General features: G+C 40.1%; 1 long non-coding RNA gene across 1 annotated transcript; it reads left to right on the forward strand.

Annotated features, from left to right (window-relative positions):
• The first annotated feature begins 289 nt into the window (after positions 1–289).
• Positions 290–4,047, forward strand: LOC307028823. Its single transcript, XR_013805121.1, has 5 exons — positions 290–850; positions 1,212–1,406; positions 2,019–2,209; positions 2,799–2,989; positions 3,348–4,047. It is a non-coding gene; the product is annotated as an uncharacterized lncRNA (long non-coding RNA).
• Positions 4,048–7,547: the final 3,500 nt, after the last annotated feature.

Raw genomic sequence — 7,547 nt, forward strand, 5'->3', positions numbered from 1 at the left:
CCTGTGTTCAGTGAATGCAACAGAGGCAAGACACCAGACCAATCAGAGAGTTGCATGGAAATAAAAGTGTGCTTGTGTCATTCAAGCTCGCGGCTCTGTGTGTGTGCGGAAATAGCGCATTTAGTGTGTGTGAGAGAGGGGAAGAGAGAGAGGGACCGGTGCCAGCAGCAGGGACCGTGTTGTTAGCATCTGGTTAGCTAGCTGCACTAACGGACATACGGAGCTGTAAAAAAAATAAGAGAATAAAGGAAAAACAGTTATGAAATACTATATGGCAGTAAAACAAGAATACAGTTTGAAAGGGGAGTGATTTGTAAAATATCCATAAAGAAAAAGAACATCTGCTTACAGTTGTGTTTCATCTGGGTGTTGAGAGATATATCCATAGATCTCTTAATGTTGCTCTCAAAGTGCACCAGATTGATGCTTTTAACTTCAATATTTAAAAAAAATCTTCCCGGGGGAGCATCCCCCCGGACCCCCCTAGAGGAGGTGAGGTCCGCTCCCCACTCGTAAAAAATAGCACTTTACCCCTGCCTATATGCCGTGAGCTGATTATCGAGCCTTCATTGTAACAGTCGCGGGTTTACTGTGTGTTTGCGTGTGGGGAGTTTTTTTGTGCGTGCTCTATAGTGCCCGTAATAGTGTTCACTGGAGTCCAGCACCTCAGCACCCCCACTCAAAATACCTTCCCGCGCCTCTGAGCGTCAAGCTCCTCAACCCGCCCCCTCCCCCCCCGTCGATAATTCTCGATCGTTGGCACGCTGATAACAGTTTTTTTTTTTAAATGGCTCTTCATATCAAATAGGTTGCCGACCCCTGGTATAGAACATTAACCAACGGTGTTTTGGTGAGTCAAACCTTTTCATAGAAAAGTTTTGTATGAGTGATTTAATGTTAGCTTCATTGTTAACATTTCATGTTGTTGAACTGTAAGGGAAGCTATTAATATGGCGTGCAATGTCATGTATTTGTTATTTTGTTTGGCTGAAACTACGTGGCTTTAATGTGTATTTTACAAGGGGAAATATGTTATTTTGTGTCAACAGGATAAATGACACGTGTAGAGGAGAGTAAAGCTGCCATTTTGAGCCCCATTATAAGCTGTATTGACCAAAGATCTAAGTTTGCAGTAGTTTTGAAAATGTAATTATATAATTTATATTGTTAGTTTATATTATATTTATATTCTTTCATGACCTGTCGTACAGGTCAGGTTTTTTGGACTGGATAAGAAAGTTGATCGCGAGTGAGAGGACAACACACACACGCGCTCTGATACAAGATGGCGAGCCAGACCCACGGACTGCTTTGATCTTCGTGCTAGTGAGACGACTTGCTGGTTTATCAAGAGACAATAGCTGAACTCACTGCCAGAGTGGTAGGAGTATTGAAGAAATTATAAGGTTGGAACTGGATTTAAGTTGTACCTGGATTTAAAGAGACACTATATATCGTACTCTAGGTTTTCTTTTGTCATTTGATTTCATTGATGGTACAATTGTGTTTTTTTCATTGAATTAGATATATTTTACCTGTGAAAGGGAAAAGAAAAAGAGTTAACTCAGGATATTGAAGAGATTAAAATAGGAAAAAATCTATAAATAATACTGAGTAGACCGGTATAAAATAAAATAGTAGGGGTGCACCGAATGGGAAATTCTTGGCCCAAACCGATACCAAAAATAGGAAACAGTTGGCCGAAAACCGAAAGCCGAAAGGCCGAAAATGATTAATAGAAATATATATATATATATATATATATATATATATATATATATATATATATATATATATATATATATATATATAATGTATACAGTTTTTACCAATGTTGTTCAGCTACCTGATTGTGGAAAAAGACATGATTATGGCAAAACTTAACTTAAATAATAATTACTATTATGGGTCCATAAAACATTTATTCAGCACTTTTGAATGCATACAGTACATTAATTCCAAGTAAAGTGCATTTTCTTTTGATATCAAAGCCTTACCAGGTGTGTACATTTCTACAGTTGGCCAATCCACTACACAAACGTACCTTGAGGAATTGAAGAAAATTGCAAAGCACAGTGGCAAAGACCTTGCAGAGGTGCTGAGAAAGGAGCTCCATCACATCAGTCAAACTGTTGAACAAGAGGATCGTGAGAGTCAACATGATGATGCTGAAACAAACCGTGAGGAAAGTTTCAACATTGTAACACAGGTGAGTCCACAGCCTAGTGTTCTTTATCCACAAAGTGTTCATATCCCTGAGCCCAGGTTAGCGTCATCTCAACAACACACCAAAGAAAAGACTCAGCCTACTCTGAGCTTCACTGATCTCTATCCATCTGATCTGCAGAAGGTTGTTATTGAACATATTGTCAAGCGTGAAGACTCTACAGCACAAATGCATGCTTCATTAAGACTCCGACCCTTCTCTGGACGCTGCCCCCGTCCAAACAACGAAGTTGACTATGAGACTTGGCGCTCTAACGCAGATTTCTTATTGAGAGATGCTCAACAGTCAGATCTTCACAAATCACGAAGAATACTAGAAAGCCTCTTGTCACCTGCAGTTGACATAGTGAAACATCTAACTCCTAACTCATCCCCATCACTCTATTTGAACATTCTAGACTCAGCCTATGGCAAAGTGGGGAGGATGTAACCCACATTAAAACATAGTAAGCATAAAGTCATTCAAAAGTGATTTCATTAAAGGATACTCGTTTAAATCATTGACCAATTCCTTTTTAAAAATATAATAAATAAAAGTAGTATGACAAATGACAAGGTACTGTTCCTTTCAGGGATCTCTGCTCACCACCAGGCACGCGCAGCGTAGCAGGAGAAAAGAGAAAACGGAGCAAGACGCAGATGAGACGAGCGGAGTAAATTATATTAAAAGTGATTCAAAGTTGATTTAAAAAAGATAAAAAATACCATCCACATGGTCGGGAAACCCAGTAGACTGTATAGAACATTAACCAACGGTGTTTTGGTGAGTCAAACCTTTTCATAGAAAAGTTTTGTATGAGTGATTTAATGTTAGCTTCATTGTTAGCATTTCATGTTGTTGAACTGTAAGGGAAGCTATGAACATGGCTTGCAATGTCATGTATTTGTTATTTTGTTTGGCTGAAACTACGTGGCTTTAATGTGTATTTTACAAGGGGAAATATGTGTTATTTTGTGTGAACAGGATAAATGACACGTGTAGAGGAGAGTACATTTTGAGCCCCATTATAAGCTGTATTGACAAAAGAGCTACGTTTGCAGTAGTTTTGAAAATGTAATTATATAATTTATATTGTTAGTTTATATTTTATGTTTATATTCTTTCATGACCTGTCGTACAGGTCAGGTTTTTTGGACTGGATAAGAAAGTTGATCGCGAGTGAGAGGACAACACACACACACGCGCTCTGATACAAGATGGCGAGCCAGACCCACGGACTGCTTTGATCTTCGCGCCAGTGAGACGACTTGCTGGTTTATCAAGAGACAATAGCTGAACTCACTGCCAGAGTGGTAGGAGTATTGAAGAAATTATAAGGTTGGAACTGGATTTAAGTGGTACCTGGATTTAAAGAGACACTATATATTGTACTCTAGGTTTTCTTTTGACATTTGATTTCATTGATGGTACAATTGTGTTTTTTTCATTGAATTAGATATATTTTACCTGTGAAAGGGAAAAGAAAAAGAGTTAACTCAGGATATTGAAGAGATTAAAATAGGAAAAATCTATAAATAATACTTAGTAGACCTGTCTAAAATAAAATAGGCTATTTTATTTTTGTTCATCCTATATGGATACCATTTGCTAAGTCACAGAAATCAGAAAACAAGGGAAAGGTGAAATAATTACCTCTGATTATACTGTAGAAAATATTCATTGTCTATGTTTAATGTTTTGTCTATTTCATCAGTAAATTGCCGGCTGTTCTATTCAAACCACCTGGTCTCTGGTCTAATTACTTACCTGTCTATCCACTCTAGTAGAACCCAGAATCCTTCTAGTCAGATAGCATAGCCCAAGATAAGAAGTGTTACATATGGAATATTAAATAAACAAGTAATTAGATACCTTACCGTTACTGCGCTCATAAAGAATGATAAGAATAAGAATAAGGCGTATTGAACTGGTTTCATTAATTAGTGAGTTTATTTAAGGTAATTAGTTAGAGGCCCTATTTTATCAGTATGTCTGGACTGCACAGCAGTTACAAAGGTACAACTGCATTAGAACAAAATTGTCCCCATTGTGTCTTTAATAGTTACTAACATTAGATATTTTAATGAGATATGGACCGCAAAACAAAACATTTCCCTGGTTTTCATTTTTTAAATCAAGTTACCGAATGCAGTCGCCTTAGCTTATTTTGTTATGAGATGTGAATTACTCTTCAAATTAGTTAATGTAATAGTCGTTTGGTTTATTTTACATTAAAAACAAGATACAATTTTAAAAAGGTCTTGTGTTTTTTTCCGGGGGTGGCCCTTTTTCCAGTTTAGAGCAATAGCCCCTCCAATACAGGTGCAGCTCATCAGGCAATTGCCGGCCCCACAGCACTGGATCCTGTAACAGAGAGACAGAAAGACCACGGAACGCCTAGTGGTGTGGAGGGGTCATCACACTCCCCCCCATAAAGAAAGGAGTTCCATCCGGAACACCGTTAACTACCCAACAGGATCCTCTTCACAACAATACAATACAGCTACAACAGACTTTTAAAAAACACACACTGACGTCTATACTCCTTTTTGTACCAGCCAACAAACCTTCCCCTGCACACTCAGCAACTCCAGCGCCTGAAGAAGCGATTTAAGAGGGAAAGAGTAGATCTAAAAGACCAGAGCAAACAGCACAGTACCGTCAGGTAAACCCAAACAAGCTAGGAGCTCTTCTTCTATGCTTCGGTGTGGACAGGAAACAATTCTGGTCAGTCCCTTGAGCCAACACATGGAAAAACCCGGAATGTTTTTCTAGAAACAGCAAACTAGCCCTTGGCAACAAAACCAGGACCTAACCCCCAGGACTAAACGAGCGCTGTTCCTTTAGTCGCTGCCGAATTGGCTTACTGTTCTGACACGTGTGACATGATTTAACATGCCGAGACACATCTCTCTTTAAACAAGCCCAAAAGAAATACCGTAACATGTAATTACCTGTTTTACGGACATCCAGATGTCCCGATTGCTTATGTGCTTTCTTGAGGACCTCCTCATGAAATTTTACAGGAACCACTATCTGGAGAACTGGCTAACCAATGAGGCCTTTCCCATGTGACAACCACTTTCTGACCAGCAGTCCCCCTTGCAGCAGACAACCCCTGGTGGCACCATTTCCACCCTCGGTGGAGAGAACCGCCTCAAAGAACGAACTGAGGGAGACATCAGCTTTCTGCTCTCCCACCAATTCACTGCGGGATACAGACAACAGTGAGTCAGGAATCAATCTATCTCACTCACCCCTTCACCCTGCTCAGACTCCCCCTGTGCACGTCTCACAGCCCGTGTAACAGCGCCATCCACAAACACTCCAGGGGAGCACTCTGCATTCTCCTCTGCGTTACAAGTCACAGTGGGTGAAGATGCCACTATGGTAGGCGGTGGACCCTCAGCCCCCACACGGCTGCCAGCCAGGCCGTTACCCAGGATAACATCCACACCTTCAATCGGGATTACAGGACGGACCCCCATGGTGACTCAAACACATTGTACCTGATAGGCTAAGGGGCGGGACATCTCTATCTATGCGGCGGGCTGACCAATCACAACAGAGCCGGCCAGCTAACCAATCAAGAGCAGACTGGGCTCTGGTTTCAGACAGAGTCAGAGGCAGAATACAGGGACAGTGGAGAGAGGTCCATTGCTGAGGTGAGTGATGGAAGGGATATAACAGTTTAGACTAAATTGTGATGTGGACTCTCATCCCAGAATTTTAAGGAAATCAGTTGGGATATTGAACAGGAAACATTTCAGTCAAGGGGCATCATATGACCAATATAGACTGAAGAGCAACATTTATTTGAACATTTAAGTCAATGATAACATTCCTAGGTGAACTTAACATCTGTATGGAGTCAGTCTCAATATTAATAAATGATCATAGAAGGATTCACAAATGTATTTTGCGATTTATATATAAATGACTCTCCACAACAATATTTCCCAACGCACTCACAAATATTTATTGTTGCATATAAATCTACAAAAAATTGGCATTTAAACTGCTTTTTATTAATTCAAAGATGGCTCTGAATTAATAATCAAATATGTTTCCTTTCTTTACTACTGGATGAAATTACAAAATGTACCCATCATTTTCCTCATGCTAGTATAGCCACATAAAAGTATCAAACCACCTGTTATTTTTTTCGTTTGGGGGGGATCCCCAAACCCCCCGTTAACAATTTCCCCCCCACATTCAGGATGCTTCCTACGCCCATGAGATTTACACATTTTGTTCTTTGAAATAAAATACGTCCATAGTTAATACCCCACAGCGAAATGTCTGAAGCTTCAATGTGTCTCGACAGCATCATCTTCAATAACGTTACTATTATACAGTATAAATATTCGCCAAAATTATTCCAAACCATATTCTTCCAAACTCTCTGCTGTAGTATGACCAACAGGAGACTATTGATGTGTGTGGTGAGTTTGGTAGAAATATAATAGTAACGTTATTGAAGATTATACCATATTTATTGAAGATTTTACATTAGAAATATTCCCCAAAATTATTCAAAAGCACATTCTTCCAAACTCTGCTGTATAGTATGAGCATCATGAGACTATTTATGTGTGTAGTGAGTTTGGTAGTAATATACTGTATAATAGTGAAGTGATTGAATATTATTGTATTCTCTTTTTTCGGTGTTGCCCTTTGCAGACGGTCCCTGAGCACTCGTTTCTTCTCCAGCTGCGGTAAGAGGCCAATTGAATGTGTCCAGTTTGGAGGACAGCACGTATTGGCTTTTTTTGATCAACATGTGATTGTAGTTTGTTGTCAACCTTACCACGGTACTTAGGATACGTAATTTGTGTCTGAATAACGTTTTGTTCATGAGTTATTGATCGGTGAAATCGGAATCTGCCAATATCTTTCTAACTTTACTCAACTTCCACCCCGAGGGAGAGGCCTGCCGATGCGGAGCCTGAAGAGGCTTCAACAACGGGCACAGCCGCCGGCGTAGTGACACCGTCTGTAGTAATAGCAGAGTGATTTTATAGCAATTGATCGAATCCGCGCTGCTGCGCCAGTCAACAGAGCGTGCGTGTGATATATTTAGTAGCAGGATGTGCACTGAAAAATAGGGCTCCCCCGAAAGCAAATGGGTAATTCGAACACTGGGCGAGACCACTGGGGGCGCAGGACATGGAGCTCTTGAGTCGGGTCAGCGACAGGTAGCCTACCAGCCAGGTGCCGACCATGGCGAGGGTGCGTCGGTTAACAACAGGTTAACAGAAATACAGTGACTTGTCTTAAAATAAAAAGTCCAAGAATTCCAAGCTCTGATTTCACTTTATTATTTAGTTTGATAAAAAGC

This window comes from Notothenia rossii (assembly GCF_949606895.1).
Source record: "Notothenia rossii genome assembly, chromosome: 2".
Taxonomy (NCBI): Eukaryota; Metazoa; Chordata; class Actinopteri; order Perciformes; family Nototheniidae; genus Notothenia; species Notothenia rossii.